The sequence below is a fragment of the Triturus cristatus genome, chromosome 6, assembly GCF_964204655.1.
Source record: "Triturus cristatus chromosome 6, aTriCri1.1, whole genome shotgun sequence".
Lineage (NCBI taxonomy): Eukaryota > Metazoa > Chordata > Amphibia > Caudata > Salamandridae > Triturus > Triturus cristatus.
The window spans coordinates 100,277,663-100,293,614 of record NC_140589.1 but is presented as its reverse complement, the minus strand read 5'-3'; the positions used below and the strand labels follow the sequence as shown (position 1 = coordinate 100,293,614).

Here is a 15,952-nt window from a genome sequence, read left to right as displayed (position 1 = left end):
AAGCAGCATGGGGTCAGGATGGCTGAGTGGTCTAAGGCGCTGCGTTAAGGCCGCAGTCTCTCCTGGAGGCGTGGGTTCGAATCCCACTTCTGACAAAACTGGAATTCCATTTTCTCTCTCAGTTCCTTTAGAATCTCAGCTAAAAATTGGCAATGTAAATAATATCTGAATAAGTACCAAACTTCAGTTTCAACTGCAAATGCATTTGCCCTATTCTATCTTTAACGTTAATGTAAGATTCTTCTAGCACTCGTGGTGTTTTATATTTCTTTTGTGGGGTACTTTAAAAATCTTTTTTATGAAAGAAATGGGTTACATTAAGTCTTGTGATGTTTTAGGTTTCTAATAAGGAGGTTTTAAATTTTATGTCACGTCATTTTCAGATGCTTCATTCAAGAGATGTTTCCACTATAGAATGCAGAGCAAGGGCAAAAATACAAGTGATAGAGCGAGTGAGTGAGAAGGAGTGTTGTGGAAGGAGAGAATGAAACAAAGACAGAGTGAGTGAACGGCAGGGAGGCATAGAAGAGTAGTCTAGTAGTGAAGGAGACCTGCTTTTCCCTGCTCTTGACCTCCCGCCCATCCCCAAACAACCACAAACATACCTTCTGTGCAAAGTTGGTATGCAGAATTTCACGCCTCAGCAAGTGAGGGTGAGTCCCAGGCCAGGGGCTAAAGAGCAAAAGAGTGCCTGTGCTCAGACTTTCCCTGCTAGGGATAGTTTATCTGGAACAAGGCCTACTCTCTTGTATCCAGCAAGGATCTGCAAGGTACATTGGCAGCATACATTTGCATAAACTGCCCCACCTATTGATTCCTACTTCCTGTGCTGTAGTTGTTTGTGTAGAGAGAGAGGTCGCAGGCAAGGAAATGTTGTGAGTCGGATACAGGACCCTAAATAGCTGGTGAGAGGTATGTGGTGTTCTAAAAGCATGAAAACTGTATACCTGTGAAATAAAGTGCTTTCGTATGTGTTCTTCTGTGTTTATTGTCCTGTGCATAAAGTTGCACCTTGTGTTTGAAGGTTTAAATTATTTCAGGCTTGCATGGAGGTAGACGTTTCTGAGTAACTTTTATTCATTTCTTAAAAGCCTATACTGTCAGGATGGCCGAGAGGTTTATGGCGCTGTGTTTAGGCCACAGTCTCCTTTGGAGGCGTGGGTTCGAATCCCACTTCTGACATGCCTTTTGGAGATTTAATCTCCTTTATCAGGTTAACATCTGATGGAAGTTGCATCTGTTGGTCTTCACCTGGCACGTTATTCCGTTCTCCTCTTGTCAAGAGAGATGGGGTTTCTCATATATTTAGGTTCTATAACGTCTTGCTGACAAAGCGCAATCCTTACCAAATGAGCATAGGACCCATGTAAGAGGTCATCTGGAAGAGTCATGCTCTTGTATGCCCTGCCCACACGGGCCCAGCAAATTTGGAAGAATGCCTTGCATCTGGTAGACAACTGGACTCCAGCACACTTACAGCAATTTCCTCAGGGCTTTGATCAGGGGCTGCTTAAATTTGCATACTCCACCCTATGTTGTGACTTTGAGATCCCTTGTTGAAATTGCTTTAGCCAGCCAAGAGGTGGCTATTGTCTCAATTTCAAAGCAGCTTTGAGCCGTTCAAGTGGCTGGTGAATAGCACTTTCTCTTTGTTCGCCTCAAAGTTCTAAAGAGTTCTCCATAGGTCCTGCTCTGTACAGATTGTTCAAAGATCTGTTGGAAGTGCATATAATAGGATAAATAAATTGAGGGCATTCCTTTTCAGTACCTCACCTGCATGGCTGTCTGGCCTCTGGAAGATGCTGGGAAAGCAAGTCAGGATGGCCGAGTGGTCTAAGGCGCTGCCTTCAGGTTGCAGTCTCCTCTGGAGGCGGGGGTTCAAATCCCACTTCTGACAGTCCTGTGTTTACTCTAATTTTTTTCTTGAGAAATATGATCATTTCCCTCGCAGTGGCTTATAGGATTGTCTTCTTGGAAGAGTGCAGTGAGTTTTTTTCTTGCTCTAGCCACTATTGGCCTAAGCTCTGTGCATTTTTTGGTTCCTAATATCTTTCTCACCCTTTAGATGAAAAAGCAGCATGGGGTCAGGATGGCCGAGTGGTCTAAGGCGCTGCGTTAAGGCCGCAGTCTCTCCTGGAGGCGTGGGTTCGAATCCCACTTCTGACAAAACTTGAATTCCATTTTCTCTCTCAGTTCCTTTAGAATCTCAGCTAAAAATTGGCAATGTAAATAATATCTGAATAAGTACCAAACTTCAGTTTCAACTGCAAATGCATTTGCCCTATTCTATCTTTAACGTTAATGTAATATTCTTCTAGCACTCGTGGTGTTTTATATTTCTTTTGTGGGGTACTTTAAAAATCTTTTTTATGAAAGAAATGGGTTACATTAAGTCTTGTGAAGTTTTAGGTTTCCAATAAGGAGGTTTTAAATTTTATGTCACGTCATTTTCAGATGCTTCATTCAAGAGATGTTTCCACTATAGAATGCAGAGCAAGGGCAAAAATACAAGTGATAGAGCGAGTGAGTGAGAAGGAGTGTTGTGGAAGGAGAGAATGAAACAAAGACAGAGTGAGTGAATGGCAGGGAGGCATAGAAGAGGAGTCTAGTAGTGAAGAAGACCTGCTTTTCCCTGCTCTTGACCTCCTACCCATCCCCAAACAACCACAAACATACCTTCTGTGCAAAGTTGGTATGCAGAATGTCACGCCTCAGCAAGTGAGGGTGAGTCCCAGGCCAGGGGCTAAAGAGCAAAAGAGTGCCTGTGCTCAGACTTTCCCTGCTAGGGATAGTTTATCTGGAACAAGGTCTACTCTCTTGTATCCAGCAAGGATCTAGAAATCCTGCATGAATCTGCAAGGCACATTGGCAGCATAAATTTGCATAAACTGGCCCACCTATTGCCTTCCTACTTCCTGTGCTGTAGTTGTTTGTGTAGAGAGAGAGGTCGCAGGCAAGGAAATTTTGTGAGTCGGATACAGGACCCTAAATAGCTGGTGAGAGGTATGTGGTGTTCTAAAAGCATGAAAACTGTATACCTGTGAAATAAAGTGCTTTCGTATGTGTTCTTCTGTGTTTATTGTCCTGTGCATAAAGTTGCACCTTGTGTTTGAAGGTTTAAATTATTTCAGGCTTGCATGGAGGTAGACGTTTCTGAGTAACTTTTATTCATTTCTTAAAAGCCTAAACTGTCAGGATGGCCGAGAGGTCTAAGGTGCTGTGTTTAGGCCACAGTCTCCTTTGGAGGCGTGGGTTCGAATCCCACTTCTGACATGCCTTTTGGAGATTTAATCTCCTTTATCAGGTTAACATCTGATGGAAGTTGCATCTGTTGGTCTTCACCTGGCACGTTATTCCGTTCTCCTCTTGTCAAGAGAGATGGGGTTTCTCATATATTTAGGTTCTATAACGTCTTGCTGATAAAGCGCAATCCTTACCAAATGAGCATAGGACCCATGTAAGAGGTCATCTGGAAGAGTCATGCTCTTGTATGCCCTGGCCAGACGGGCCCTGCAAATTTGGAAGAATGCCATTCATCTGGTAGACAACTGGACTCCAGCACACTTACAGCAATTTCCTCAGGGCTTTGATCAGGGGCTGCTTAAATTTGCATACTCCACCCTATGTTGTGACTTTGAGATCCCTTGTTGAAATTGCTTTAGCCAGCCAAGAGGTGGCTATTGTCTCAATTTCAAAGCAGCTTTGAGCCGTTCAAGTGGCTGGTGAATAGCACTTTCTCTTTGTTCGCGTCAAAGTTCTAAAGAGTTCTCCATAGGTCCTGCTCTGTACAGATTGTTCAAAGATCTGTTGGAAGTGCATATAATAGGATAAATAAATTGAGGGCATTCCTTTTCACTACCTCACCTGCATGGCTGTCTGGCCTCTGGAAGATGTTGGGAAAGGAAGTCAGGATGGCCGGGTGGTCTAAGGCGCTGCGTTCAGGTCGCAGTCTCCTCTGGAGGCGTGGGTTCAAATCCCACTTCTGATAGTCCTGTGTTTACTCTACTTTTTTTCTTGAGAAATATGATCATTTCCCTCGCAGTGCCTTATAGGATTGTCTTCTTGGAAGAGTGCAGTGAGTTTTTTTCTTGCTCTAGCCACTATTGGCCTAAGCTATGTGCATTTTTTGGTTCCTCATATCTTTCTCACCCTTTAGATGAAAAAGCAGCATGGGGTCAGGATGGCCGAGTGGTCTAAGGCGCTGAGTTAAGGCCGCAGTCTCTCCTGGAGGCGTGGGTTCGAATCCCACTTCTGACAAAACTTGAATTCCATTTTCTCTCTCAGTTCCTTTAGAATCTCAGCTAAAAATTGGCAATGTAAATAATATCTGAATAAGTACCAAACTTCAGTTTCAACTGCAAATGCATTTGCCCTATTCTATCTTTAACGTTAATGTTATATTCTTCTAGCACTCGTGGTGTTTTATATTTGTTTTGTGGGGTACTTTAAAAATCTTTTTTATGAAAGAAATGGGTTACATTAAGTCTTGTGATGTTTTAGGTTTCCAATAAGGAGGTTTTAAATTTTATGTCACGTCATTTTCAGATGCTTCATTCAAGAGATGTTTCCACTATAGAATGCAGAGCAAGGGCAAAAATACAAGTGATAGAGCGAGTGAGTGAGAAGGAGTGTTGTGGAAGGAGAGAATGAAACAAAGACAGAGTGAGTGAATGGCAGGGAGGCATAGAAGAGGAGTCTAGTAGTGAAGGAGACCTGCTTTTCCCTGCTCTTGACCTCCCACCCATCCCCAAACAACCACAAACATACCTTCTGTGCAAAGTTGGTATGCAGAATTTCACGCCTCAGCAAGTGAGGGTGAGTCCCAGGCCAGGGGCTAAAGAGCAAAAGAGTGCCTGTGCTCAGACTTTCCCTGCTAGGGATAGTTTATCTGGAACAAGGCCTACTCTCTTGTATCCAGCAAGGATCTAGAAATCCTGCATGAATCTGCAAGGCACATTGGCAGCATAAATTTGCATAAACTGCCCCACCTATTGCCTTCCTACTTCCTGTGCTGTAGTTGTTTGTGTAGAGAGAGAGGTCGCAGGCAAGGAAATGTTGTGAGTCGGATACAGGACCCTAAATAGCTGGTGAGAGGTATGTGGTGTTCTAAAAGCATGAAAACTGTATACCTGTGAAATAAAGTGCCTTCGTATGTGTTCTTCTGTGTTTATTGTCCTGTGCATAAAGTTGCACCTTGTGTTTGAAGGTTTAAATTATTTCAGGCTTGCATGGAGGTAGACGTTTCTGAGTAACTTTTATTCATTTCTTAAAACCCTATACTGTCAGGATGGCCGAGAGGTCTAAGGCGCTGTGTTTAGGCCACCGTCTCCTTTGGAGGCGTGGGTTCGAATCCCACTTCTGACATGCCTTTTGGAGATTTAATCTCCTTTATCAGGTTAACATCTGATGGAAGTTGCATCTGTTGGTCTTCACTTCGCACGTTATTCCGTTCTCCTCTTGTCAAGAGAGATGGGGTTTCTCATATATTTAGGTTCTATAACGTCTTGCTGACAAAGCGCAATCCTTACCAAATGAGCATAGGACCCATGTAAGAGGTCATCTGGAATAGTCATGCTCTTGTATGCCCTGGCCAGACGGGCCCTGCAAATTTGGAAGAATGCCATGCATCTGGTAGACAACTGGACTCCAGCACACTTACAGCAATTTCCTTAGGGCTTTGATCAGGGGCTGCTTAAATTTAGATACTCCACCCTATGTTGTGACTTTGAGATCCCTTGTTGAAATTGCTTTAGCCAGCCAAGAGGTGGCTATTGTCTCAATTTCAAAGCAGCTTTGAGCCGTTCAAGTGGCTGGTGAATAGCACTTTCTCTTTGTTCGCCTCAAAGTTCTAAAGAGTTCTCCATAGGTCCTGCTCTGTACAGATTGTTCAAAGATCTGTTGGAAGTGCATATAATAGGATAAATAAATTGAGGGCATTCCTTTTCAGTACCTCACCTGCATGGCTGTCTGGCCTCTGGAAGATGCTGGGAAAGCAAGTCAGGATGGCCGAGTGGTCTAAGGCGCTGCGTTCAGGTCGCAGTCTCCTCTGGAGGCGTGGGTTCAAATCCCACTTCTGACAGTCCTGTGTTTATTCTAATTTTTTTCTTGAGAAATATGATCATTTCCCTCGCAGTGGCTTATAGGATTGTCTTCTTGGAAGAGTGCAGTGAGTTTTTTTCTTGCTCTAGCCACTATTGGCCTAAGCTCTGTGCATTTTTTGGTTCCTAATATCTTTCTCACCCTTTAGATGAAAAAGCAGCATGGGGTCAGGATGGCCGAGTGGTCTAAGGCACTGCGTTAAGGCCGCAGTCTCTCCTGGAGGCGTGGGTTCGAATCCCACTTCTGACAAAACTTGGATTCCATTTTCTCTCTCAGTTCCTTTAGAATCTCAGCTAAAAATTGGCAATGTAAATAATATCTGAATAAGTACCAAACTTCAGTTTCAACTGCAAATGCATTTGCCCTATTCTATCTTTAACGTTAATGTAATATTCTTCTAGCACTCGTGGTGTTTTATATTTGTTTTGTGGGGTACTTTAAAAATCTTTTTTATGAAAGAAATGGGTTACATTAAGTCTTGTGATGTTTTAGGTTTCCAATAAGGAGGTTTTAAATTTTATGTCACGTCATTTTCAGATGCTTCATTCAAGAGATGTTTCCACTATAGAATGCAGAGCAAGGGCAAAAATACAAGTGATAGAGCGAGTGAGTGAGAAGGAGTGTTGTGGAAGGAGAGAATGAAACAAAGACAGAGTGAGTGAATGGCAGACAGGCATAGAAGAGGAGTCTAGTAGTGAAGGAGACCTGCTTTTCCCTGCTCTTGACCTCCCACCCATCCCCAAACAACCACAAACATACCTTCTGTGCAAAGTTGGTATGCAGAATTTCACGCCTCAGCAAGTGAGGGTGAGTCCCAGGCCAGGGGCTAAAGAGCAAAAGAGTGCCTGTGCTCAGACTTTCCCTGCTAGGGATAGTTTATCTGGAACAAGGCCTACTCTCTTGTATCCAGCAAGGATCTAGAAATCCTGCATGAATCTGCAAGGCACATTGGTAGCATAAATTTGCATAAACTGCCCCACCTATTGCCTTCCTACTTCCTGTGCTGTAGTTGTTTGTGTAGAGAGAGAGGTCGCAGGCAAGGAAATGTTGTGAGTCGGATACAGGACCCTAAATAGCTGGTGAGAGGTATGTGGTGTTCTAAAAGCATGAAAACTGTATACCTGTAAAATAAAGTGCCTTCGTATGTGTTCTTCTGTGTTTATTGTCCTGTGCATAAAGTTGCACCTTGTGTTTGAAGGTTTAAATTATTTCAGGCTTGCATGGAGGTAGACGTTTCTGAGTAACTTTTATTCATTTCTTAAAAGCCTATACTGTCAGGATGGCCGAGAGTTCTAAGGCGCTGTGTTTAGGCCACAGTCTCCTTTGGAGGCGTGGGTTCGAATCCCACTTCTGACATGCCTTTTGGAGATTTAATCTCCTTTATCAGGTTAACATCTGATGGAAGTTGCATCTGTTGGTCTTCACTTGGCACGTTATTCCGTTCTCCTCTTGTCAAGAGAGATGGGGTTTCTCATATATTTAGGTTCTATAACGTCTTGCTGACAAAGCGCAATCCTTACCAAATGAGCATAGGACCCATGTAAGAGGTCATCTGGAATAGTCATGCTCTTGTATGCCCTGGCCAGACGGGCCCTGCAAATTTGGAAGAATGCCATGCATCTGGTAGACAACTGGACTCCAGCACACTTACAGCAATTTCCTTAGGGCTTTGATCAGGGGCTGCTTAAATTTAGATACTCCACCCTATGTTGTGACTTTGAGATCCCTTGTTGAAATTGCTTTAGCCAGCCAAGAGGTGGCTATTGTCTCAATTTCAAAGCAGCTTTGAGCCGTTCAAGTGGCTGGTGAATAGCACTTTCTCTTTGTTCGCCTCAAAGTTCTAAAGAGTTCTCCATAGGTCCTGCTCTGTACAGATTGTTCAAAGATCTGTTGGAAGTGCATATAATAGGATAAATAAATTGAGGGCATTCCTTTTCAGTACCTCACCTGCATGGCTGTCTGGCCTCTGGAATATGCTGGGAAAGCAAGTCAGGATGGCCGAGTGGTCTAAGGCGCTGCGTTCAGGTCGCAGTCTCCTCTGGAGGCGTGGGTTCAAATCCCACTTCTGACAGTCCTGTGTTTACTCTAATTTTTTTCTTGAGAAATATGATCATTTCCCTCGCAGTGGCTTATAGGATTGTCTTCTTGGAAGAGTGCAGTGAGTTTTTTTCTTGCTCTAGCCACTATTGGCCTAAGCTCTGTGCATTTTTTGGTTCCTAATATCTTTCTCACCCTTTAGATGAAAAAGCAGCATGGGGTCAGGATGGCTGAGTGGTCTAAGGCGCTGCGTTAAGGCCGCAGTCTCTCCTGGAGGCGTGGGTTCGAATCCCACTTCTGACAAAACTTGAATTCCATTTTCTCTCTCAGTTCCTTTAGAATCTCAGCTAAAAATTGGCAATGTAAATAATATCTGAATAAGTACCAAACTTCAGTTTCAACTGCAAATGCATTTGCCCTATTCTATCTTTAACGTTAATGTAATATTCTTCTAGCACTCGTGGTGTTTTATATTTCTTTTGTGGGGTACTTTAAAAATCTTTTTTATGAAAGAAATGGGTTACATTAAGTCTTGTGATGTTTTAGGTTTCCAATAAGGAGGTTTTAAATTTTATGTCACGTCATTTTCAGATGCTTCATTCAAGAGATGTTTCCACTATAGAATGCAGAGCAAGGGCAAAAATACAAGTGATAGAGCGAGTGAGTGAGAAGGAGTGTTGTGGAAGGAGAGAATGAAACAAAGACAGAGTGAGTGAATGGCAGGGAGGCATAGAAGAGTAGTCTAGTAGTGAAGGAGACCTGCTTTTCCCTGCTCTTGACCTCCCACCCATCCCCAAACAACCACAAACATACCTTCTGTGCAAAGTTGGTATGCAGAATTTCACGCCTCAGCAAGTGAGGGTGAGTCCCAGGCCAGGGGCTAAAGAGCAAAAGAGTGCCTGTGCTCAGACTTTCCCTGCTAGGGATAGTTTATCTGGAACAAGGCCTACTCTCTTGTATCCAGCAAGGATCTAGAAATCCTGCATGAATCTGCAAGGCACATTGGCAGCATAAATTTGCATAAACTGCCCCACCTATTGCCTTCCTACTTCCTGTGCTGTAGTTGTTTGTGTAGAGAGAGAGGTCGCAGGCAAGGAAATGTTGTGAGTCGGATACAGGACCCTAAATAGCTGGTGAGAGGTATGTGGTGTTCTAAAAGCATGAAAACTGTATACCTGTGAAATAAAGTGCTTTCGTATGTGTTCTTCTGTGTTTATTGTCCTGTGCATAAAGTTGCACCTTGTGTTTGAAGGTTTAAATTATTTCAGGCTTGCATTGAGGTAGACGTTTCTGAGTAACTTTTATTCATTTCTTAAAAGCATATACTGTCAGGATGGCCGAGAGGTCTAAGGCGCTGTGTTTAGGCCACAGTCTCCTTTGGAGGCGTGGGTTCGAATCCCACTTCTGACATGCCTTTTGGAGATTTAATCTCCTTTATCAGGTTAACATCTGATGGAAGTTCCATCTGTTGGTCTTCACTTGGCACGTTATTCCGTTCTCCTCTTGTCAAGAGAGATGGGGTTTCTCATATATTTAGGTTCTATAACGTCTTGCTGACAAAACGCAATCCTTACCAAATGAGCATAGGACCCATGTAAGAGGTCATCTGGAAGAGTCATGCTCTTGTATGCCCTGGCCAGACGGGCCCTGCAAATTTGGAAGAATGCCATTCATCTGGTAGACAACTGGACTCCAGCACACTTACAGCAATCTCCTCAGGGCTTTGATCAGGGGCTGCTTAAATTTGCATACTCCACCCTATGTTGTGACTTTGAGATCCCTTGTTGAAATTGCTTTAGCCAGCCAAGAGGTGGCTATTGTCTCAATTTCAAAGCAGCTTTGAGCCGTTCAAGTGGCTGGTGAATAGCACTTTCTCTTTGTTTGCCTCAAAGTTCTAAAGAGTTCTCCATAGGTCCTGCTCTGTACAGATTGTTCAAAGATCTGTTGGAAGTGCATATAATAGGATAAATAAATTGAGGGCATTCCTTTTCAGTACCTCACCTGCATGGCTGTCTGGCCTCTGGAAGATGCTGGGAAAGCAAGTCAGGATGGCCGAGTGGTCTAAGGCGCTGCGTTCAGGTCGCAGTCTCCTCTGGAGGCGTGGGTTCAAATCCCACTTCTGACAGTCCTGTGTTTACTCTAATTTTTTTCTTGAGAAATATGATCATTTCCCTCGCAGTGGCTTATAGGATTGTCTTCTTGGAAGAGTGCAGTGAGTTTTTTTCTTGCTCTAGCCACTATTGGCCTAAGCTCTGTGCATTTTTTGGTTCCTAATATCTTTCTCACCCTTTAGATGAAAAAGCACCATGGGGTCAGGATGGCCGAGTGGTCTAAGGCGCTGCGTTAAGGCCGCAGTCTCTCCTGGAGGCGTGGGTTCGAATCCCACTTCTGACAAAACTTGAATTCCATTTTCTCTCTCAGTTCCTTTAGAATCTCAGCTAAAAATTGGCAATGTAAATAATATCTGAATAAGTACCAAACTTCAGTTTCAACTGCAAATGCATTTGCCCTATTCTATCTTTAACGTTAATGTAATATTCTTCTAGCACTCGTGGTGTTTTATATTTCTTTTGTGGGGTACTTTAAAAATCTTTTTTATGAAAGAAATGGGTTACATTAAGTCTTGTGATGTTTTAGGTTTACAATAAGGAGGTTTTAAACTTTATGTCACGTCATTTTCAGATGCTTCATTCAAGAGATGTTTCCACTATAGAATGCAAAGCAAGGGCAAAAATACAAGTGATAGAGCGAGTGAGTGAGAAGGAGTGTTGTGGAAGGAGAGAATGAAACAAAGACAGAGTGAGTGAACGGCAGGGAGGCATAGAAGAGGAGTCTAGTAGTGCAGGAGACCTGCTTTTCCCTGCTCTTGACCTCCCACCCATCCCCAAACAACCACAAACATACCTTCTGTGCAAAGTTGGTATGCAGATTTTCACGCCTCAGCAAGTGAGGGTGAGTCCCAGGCCAGGGGCTAAAGAGCAAAAGAGGGCCTGTGCTCAGACTTTCCCTGCTAGGGATAGTTTATCTGGAACAAGGCCTACTCTCTTGTATCCAGCAAGGATCTAGAAATCCTGCATGAATCTGCAAGGCACATTGGCAGCATAAATTTGCATAAACTGCCCCACCTATTGCCTTCCTACTTCCTGTGCTGTAGTTGTTTGTGTAGAGAGAGAGGTCGCAGGCAAGGAAATGTTGTGAGTCGGATACAGGACCCTAAATAGCTGGTGAGAGGTATGTGGTGTTCTAAAAGCATGAAAACTGTATACCTGTGAAATAAAGTGCTTTCGTATGTGTTCTTCTGTGTTTATTGTCCTGTGCATAAAGTTGCACCTTGTGTTTGAAGGTTTAAATTATTTCAGGCTTGCATGGAGGTAGACGTTTCTGAGTAACTTTTATTCATTTCTTAAAAGCCTATACTGTCAGGATGGCCGAGAGGTCTAAGGTGCTGTGTTTAGGCCACAGTCTCCTTTGGAGGCGTGGGTTCGAATCCCACTTCTGACATGCCTTTTGGAGATTTAATCTCCTTTATCAGGTTAACATCTGATGGAAGTTGCATCTGTTGGTCTTCACTTGGCACGTTATTCCGTTCTCCTCTTGTCAAGAGAGATGGGGTTTCTCATATATTTAGGTTCTATAACGTCTTGCTGACAAAGCGCAATCCTTACCAAATGAGCATAGGACCCATGTAAGAGGTCATCTGGAAGAGTCATGCTCTTGTATGCCCTGGCCAGACGGGCCCAGCAAATTTGGAAGAATGCCATTCATCTGGTAGACAACTGGACTCCAGCACACTTACAGCAATTTCCTCAGGGCTTTGATCAGGGGCTGCTTAAATTTGCATACACCACCCTATGTTGTGACTTTGAGATCCCTTGTTGAAATTGCTTCAGCCAGCCAAGAGGTGGCTATTGTCTCAATTTCAAAGCAGCTTTGAGCCGTTCAAGTGGCTGGTGAATAGCACTTTCTCTTTGTTCGCCTCAAAGTTCTAAAGAGTTCTCCATAGGTCCTGCTCTGTACAGATTGTTCAAAGATCTGTTGGAAGTGCATATAATAGGATAAATAAATTGAGGGCATTCCTTTTCAGTACCTCACCTGCATGGCTGTCTGGCCTCTGGAATATGCTGGGAAAGCAAGTCAGGATGGCCGAGTGGTCTAAGGCGCTGCGTTCAGGTCGCAGTCTCCTCTGGAGGCGTGGGTTCAAATCCCACTTCTGACAGTCCTGTGTTTACTCTAATTTTTTTCTTGAGAAATATGATCATTTCCCTCGCAGTGGCTTATAGGATTGTCTTCTTGGAAGAGTGCAGTGAGTTTTTTTCTTGCTCTAGCCACTATTGGCCTAAGCTCTGTGCATTTTTTGGTTCCTAATATCTTTCTCACCCTTTAGATGAAAAAGCAGCATGGGGTCAGGATGGCTGAGTGGTCTAAGACGCTGCGTTAAGGCCGCAGTCTCTCCTGGAGGCGTGGGTTCGAATCCCACTTCTGACAAAACTTGAATTCCATTTTCTCTCTCAGTTCCTTTAGAATCTCAGCTAAAAATTGGCAATGTAAATAAGATGTGAATAAGTACCAAACTTCAGTTTCAACTGCAAATGCATTTGCCCTATTCTATCTTTAACGTTAATGTAATATTCTTCTAGCACTCGTGGTGTTTTATATTTCTTTTGTGGGGTACTTTAAAAATCTTTTTATGAAAGAAATGGGTTACATTAAGTCTTGTGATGTTTTAGGTTTCCAATAAGGAGGTTTTAAATTTTATGTCACGTCATTTTCAGATGCTTCATTCAAGAGATGTTTCCACTATAGAATGCAGAGCAAGGGCAAAAATACAAGTGATAGAGCGAGTGAGTGAGAAGGAGTGTTGTGGAAGGAGAGAATGAAACAAAGACAGAGTGAGTGAACGGCAGGGAGGCATAGAAGAGTAGTCTAGTAGTGAAGGAGACCTGCTTTTCCCTGCTCTTGACCTCCCACCCATCCCCAAACAACCACAAACATACCTTCTGTGCAAAGTTGGTATGCACAATTTCACGCCTCAGCAAGTGAGGGTGAGTCCCAGGCCAGGGGCTAAAGAGCAAAAGAGTGCCTGTGCTCAGACTTTCCCTGCTAGGGATAGTTTATCTGGAACAAGGCCTACTCTCTTGTATCCAGCAAGGATCTGCAAGGTACATTGGCAGCATACATTTGCATAAACTGCCCCACCTATTGATTCCTATTTCCTGTGCTGTAGTTGTTTGTGTAGAGAGAGAGGTCGCAGGCAAGGAAATGTTGTGAGTCGGATACAGGACCCTAAATAGCTGGTGAGAGGTATGTGGTGTTCTAAAAGCATGAAAACTGTATACCTGTGAAATAAAGTGCTTTCGTATGTGTTCTTCTGTGTTTATTGTCCTGTGCATAAAGTTGCACCTTGTGTATGAAGGTTTAAATTATTTCAGGCTTGCATGGAGGTAGACGTTTCTGAGTAACTTTTATTCATTTTTTAAAAGCTTATACTGTCAGGATGGCCGAGAGGTTTATGGCGCTGTGTTTAGGCCACAGTCTCCTTTGGAGGCGTGGGTTCGAATCCCACTTCTGACATGCCTTTTGGAGATTTAATCTCCTTTATCAGGTTAACATCTGATGGAAGTTGCATCTGTTGGTCTTCACCTGGCACGTTATTCCGTTCTCCTCTTGTCAAGAGAGATGGGGTTTCTCATATATTTAGGTTCTATAACGTCTTGCTGACAAAGCGCAATCCTTACCAAATGAGCATAGGACCCATGTAAGAGGTCATCTGGAAGAGTCATGCTCTTGTATGCCCTGCCCAGACGGGCCCAGCAAATTTGGAAGAATGCCTTGCATCTGGTAGACAACTGGACTCCAGCACACTTACAGCAATTTCCTCAGGGCTTTGATCAGGGGCTGCTTAAATTTGCATACTCCACCCTATGTTGTGACTTTGAGATCCCTTGTTGAAATTGCTTTAGCCAGCCAAGAGGTGGCTATTGTCTCAATTTCAAAGCAGCTTTGAGCCGTTCAAGTGGCTGGTGAATAGCACTTTCTCTTTGTTCGCCTCAAAGTTCTAAAGAGTTCTCCATAGGTCCTGCTCTGTACAGATTGTTCAAAGATCTGTTGGAAGTGCATATAATAGGATAAATAAATTGAGGGCATTCCTTTTCAGTACCTCACCTGCATGGCTGTCTGGCCTCTGGAAGATGCTGGGAAAGCAAGTCAGGATGGCCGAGTGGTCTAAGGCGCTGCCTTCAGGTTGCAGTCTCCTCTGGAGGCGGGGGTTCAAATCCCACTTCTGACAGTCCTGTGTTTACTCTAATTTTTTTCTTGAGAAATATGATCATTTCCCTCGCAGTGGCTTATAGGATTGTCTTCTTGGAAGAGTGCAGTGAGTTTTTTTCTTGCTCTAGCCACTATTGCCCTAAGCTCTGTGCATTTTTTGGTTCCTAATATCTTTCTCACCCTTTAGATGCAAAAGCAGCATGGGGTCAGGATGGCCGAGTGGTCTAAGGCGCTGCGTTAAGGCCGCAGTCTCTCCTGGAGGCATGGGTTCAAATCCCACTTCTGACAAAACTTGAATTCCATTTTCTCTCTCAGTTCCTTTAGAATCTCAGCTAAAAATTGGCAATGTAAATAATATCTGAATAAGTACCAAACTTCAGTTTCAACTGCAAATGCATTTGCCCTATTCTATCTTTAACGTTAATGTAATATTCTTCTAGCACTCGTGGTGTTTTATATTTCTTTTGTGGGGTACTTTAAAAATCTTTTTTATGAAAGAAATGGGTTACATTAAGTCTTGTGATGTTTTAGGTTTCCAATAAGGAGGTTTTAAATTTTATGTCACGTCATTTTCAGATGCTTCATTCAAGAGATGTTTCCACTATAGAATGCAGAGCAAGGGCAAAAATACAAGTGATAGAGCGAGTGAGTGAGAAGGAGTGTTGTGGAAGGAGAGAATGAAACAAAGACAGAGTGAGTGAATGGCAGGGAGGCATAGAAGAGTAGTCTAGTAGTGAAGGAGACCTGCTTTTCCCTGCTCTTGACCTCCCACCCATCCCCAAACAACCACAAACATACCTTCTGTGCAAAGTTGGTATGCAGAATTTCACGCCTCAGCAAGTGAGGGTGAGTCCCAGGCCAGGGGCTAAAGAGCAAAAGAGTGCCTGTGCTCAGACTTTCCCTGCTAGGGATAGTTTATCTGGAACAAGGCCTACTCTCTTGTATCCAGCAAGGATCTAGAAATCCTGCATGAATCTGCAAGGCACATTGGCAGCATAAATTTGCATAAACTGCCCCACCTATTGCCTTCCTACTTCCTGTGCTGTAGTTGTTTGTGTAGAGAGAGAGGTCGCAGGCAAGGAAATGTTGTGAGTCGGATACAGGACCCTAAATAGCTGGTGAGAGGTATGTGGTGTTCTAAAAGCATGAAAACTGTATACCTGTGAAATAAAGTGCTTTCGTATGTGTTCTTCTGTGTTTATTGTCCTGTGCATAAAGTTGCACCTTGTGTTTGAAGGTTTAAATTATTTCAGGCTTGCATTGAGGTAGACGTTTCTGAGTAACTTTTATTCATTTCTTAAAAGCATATACTGTCAGGATGGCCGAGAGGTCTAAGGCGCTGTGTTTAGGCCACAGTCTCCTTTGGAGGCGTGGGTTCGAATCCCACTTCTGACATGCCTTTTGGAGATTTAATCTCCTTTATCAGGTTAACATCTGATGGAAGTTCCATCTGTTGGTCTTCACTTGGCACGTTATTCCGTTCTCCTCTTGTCAAGAGAGATGGGGTTTCTCATATATTTAGGTTCTATAACGTCTTGCTGACAAAACG

At 43.4% G+C, this 15,952-nt stretch overlaps 18 non-coding genes across 18 annotated transcripts; all 18 read left to right on the top strand.

The window, feature by feature from the left end:
• Nucleotides 1-12: 12 nt before the first annotated feature.
• On the top strand, nucleotides 13-95 carry TRNAL-AAG (transfer RNA leucine (anticodon AAG)). Its single transcript has one exon. It is a non-coding gene; the product is annotated as a tRNA-Leu (tRNA).
• Nucleotides 96-1,099: 1,004 nt separating this feature from the next.
• Nucleotides 1,100-1,182, top strand: TRNAL-UAG (transfer RNA leucine (anticodon UAG)). Its single transcript has one exon. It is a non-coding gene; the product is annotated as a tRNA-Leu (tRNA).
• A 901-nt stretch (nucleotides 1,183-2,083) lies between these two features.
• Nucleotides 2,084-2,166, top strand: TRNAL-AAG (transfer RNA leucine (anticodon AAG)). Its single transcript has one exon. It is a non-coding gene; the product is annotated as a tRNA-Leu (tRNA).
• A 1,024-nt stretch (nucleotides 2,167-3,190) lies between these two features.
• Nucleotides 3,191-3,273, top strand: TRNAL-UAG (transfer RNA leucine (anticodon UAG)). Its single transcript has one exon. It is a non-coding gene; the product is annotated as a tRNA-Leu (tRNA).
• Nucleotides 3,274-4,174: 901 nt separating this feature from the next.
• TRNAL-AAG (transfer RNA leucine (anticodon AAG)) lies at nucleotides 4,175-4,257 on the top strand. Its single transcript has one exon. It is a non-coding gene; the product is annotated as a tRNA-Leu (tRNA).
• A 1,024-nt stretch (nucleotides 4,258-5,281) lies between these two features.
• On the top strand, nucleotides 5,282-5,364 carry TRNAL-UAG (transfer RNA leucine (anticodon UAG)). The gene has a single exon. It is a non-coding gene; the product is annotated as a tRNA-Leu (tRNA).
• A 632-nt stretch (nucleotides 5,365-5,996) lies between these two features.
• Nucleotides 5,997-6,079, top strand: TRNAL-CAG (transfer RNA leucine (anticodon CAG)). Its single transcript has one exon. It is a non-coding gene; the product is annotated as a tRNA-Leu (tRNA).
• Nucleotides 6,080-6,265: 186 nt separating this feature from the next.
• On the top strand, nucleotides 6,266-6,348 carry TRNAL-AAG (transfer RNA leucine (anticodon AAG)). The gene has a single exon. It is a non-coding gene; the product is annotated as a tRNA-Leu (tRNA).
• Nucleotides 6,349-8,087: 1,739 nt separating this feature from the next.
• TRNAL-CAG (transfer RNA leucine (anticodon CAG)) lies at nucleotides 8,088-8,170 on the top strand. Its single transcript has one exon. It is a non-coding gene; the product is annotated as a tRNA-Leu (tRNA).
• A 186-nt stretch (nucleotides 8,171-8,356) lies between these two features.
• On the top strand, nucleotides 8,357-8,439 carry TRNAL-AAG (transfer RNA leucine (anticodon AAG)). The gene has a single exon. It is a non-coding gene; the product is annotated as a tRNA-Leu (tRNA).
• A 1,024-nt stretch (nucleotides 8,440-9,463) lies between these two features.
• TRNAL-UAG (transfer RNA leucine (anticodon UAG)) lies at nucleotides 9,464-9,546 on the top strand. Its single transcript has one exon. It is a non-coding gene; the product is annotated as a tRNA-Leu (tRNA).
• A 632-nt stretch (nucleotides 9,547-10,178) lies between these two features.
• On the top strand, nucleotides 10,179-10,261 carry TRNAL-CAG (transfer RNA leucine (anticodon CAG)). The gene has a single exon. It is a non-coding gene; the product is annotated as a tRNA-Leu (tRNA).
• A 186-nt stretch (nucleotides 10,262-10,447) lies between these two features.
• Nucleotides 10,448-10,530, top strand: TRNAL-AAG (transfer RNA leucine (anticodon AAG)). Its single transcript has one exon. It is a non-coding gene; the product is annotated as a tRNA-Leu (tRNA).
• Nucleotides 10,531-11,554: 1,024 nt separating this feature from the next.
• On the top strand, nucleotides 11,555-11,637 carry TRNAL-UAG (transfer RNA leucine (anticodon UAG)). The gene has a single exon. It is a non-coding gene; the product is annotated as a tRNA-Leu (tRNA).
• Nucleotides 11,638-12,269: 632 nt separating this feature from the next.
• TRNAL-CAG (transfer RNA leucine (anticodon CAG)) lies at nucleotides 12,270-12,352 on the top strand. The gene has a single exon. It is a non-coding gene; the product is annotated as a tRNA-Leu (tRNA).
• Nucleotides 12,353-13,624: 1,272 nt separating this feature from the next.
• Nucleotides 13,625-13,707, top strand: TRNAL-UAG (transfer RNA leucine (anticodon UAG)). Its single transcript has one exon. It is a non-coding gene; the product is annotated as a tRNA-Leu (tRNA).
• Nucleotides 13,708-14,608: 901 nt separating this feature from the next.
• Nucleotides 14,609-14,691, top strand: TRNAL-AAG (transfer RNA leucine (anticodon AAG)). Its single transcript has one exon. It is a non-coding gene; the product is annotated as a tRNA-Leu (tRNA).
• Nucleotides 14,692-15,715: 1,024 nt separating this feature from the next.
• TRNAL-UAG (transfer RNA leucine (anticodon UAG)) lies at nucleotides 15,716-15,798 on the top strand. The gene has a single exon. It is a non-coding gene; the product is annotated as a tRNA-Leu (tRNA).
• The last annotated feature ends 154 nt before the right edge of the window (nucleotides 15,799-15,952 follow it).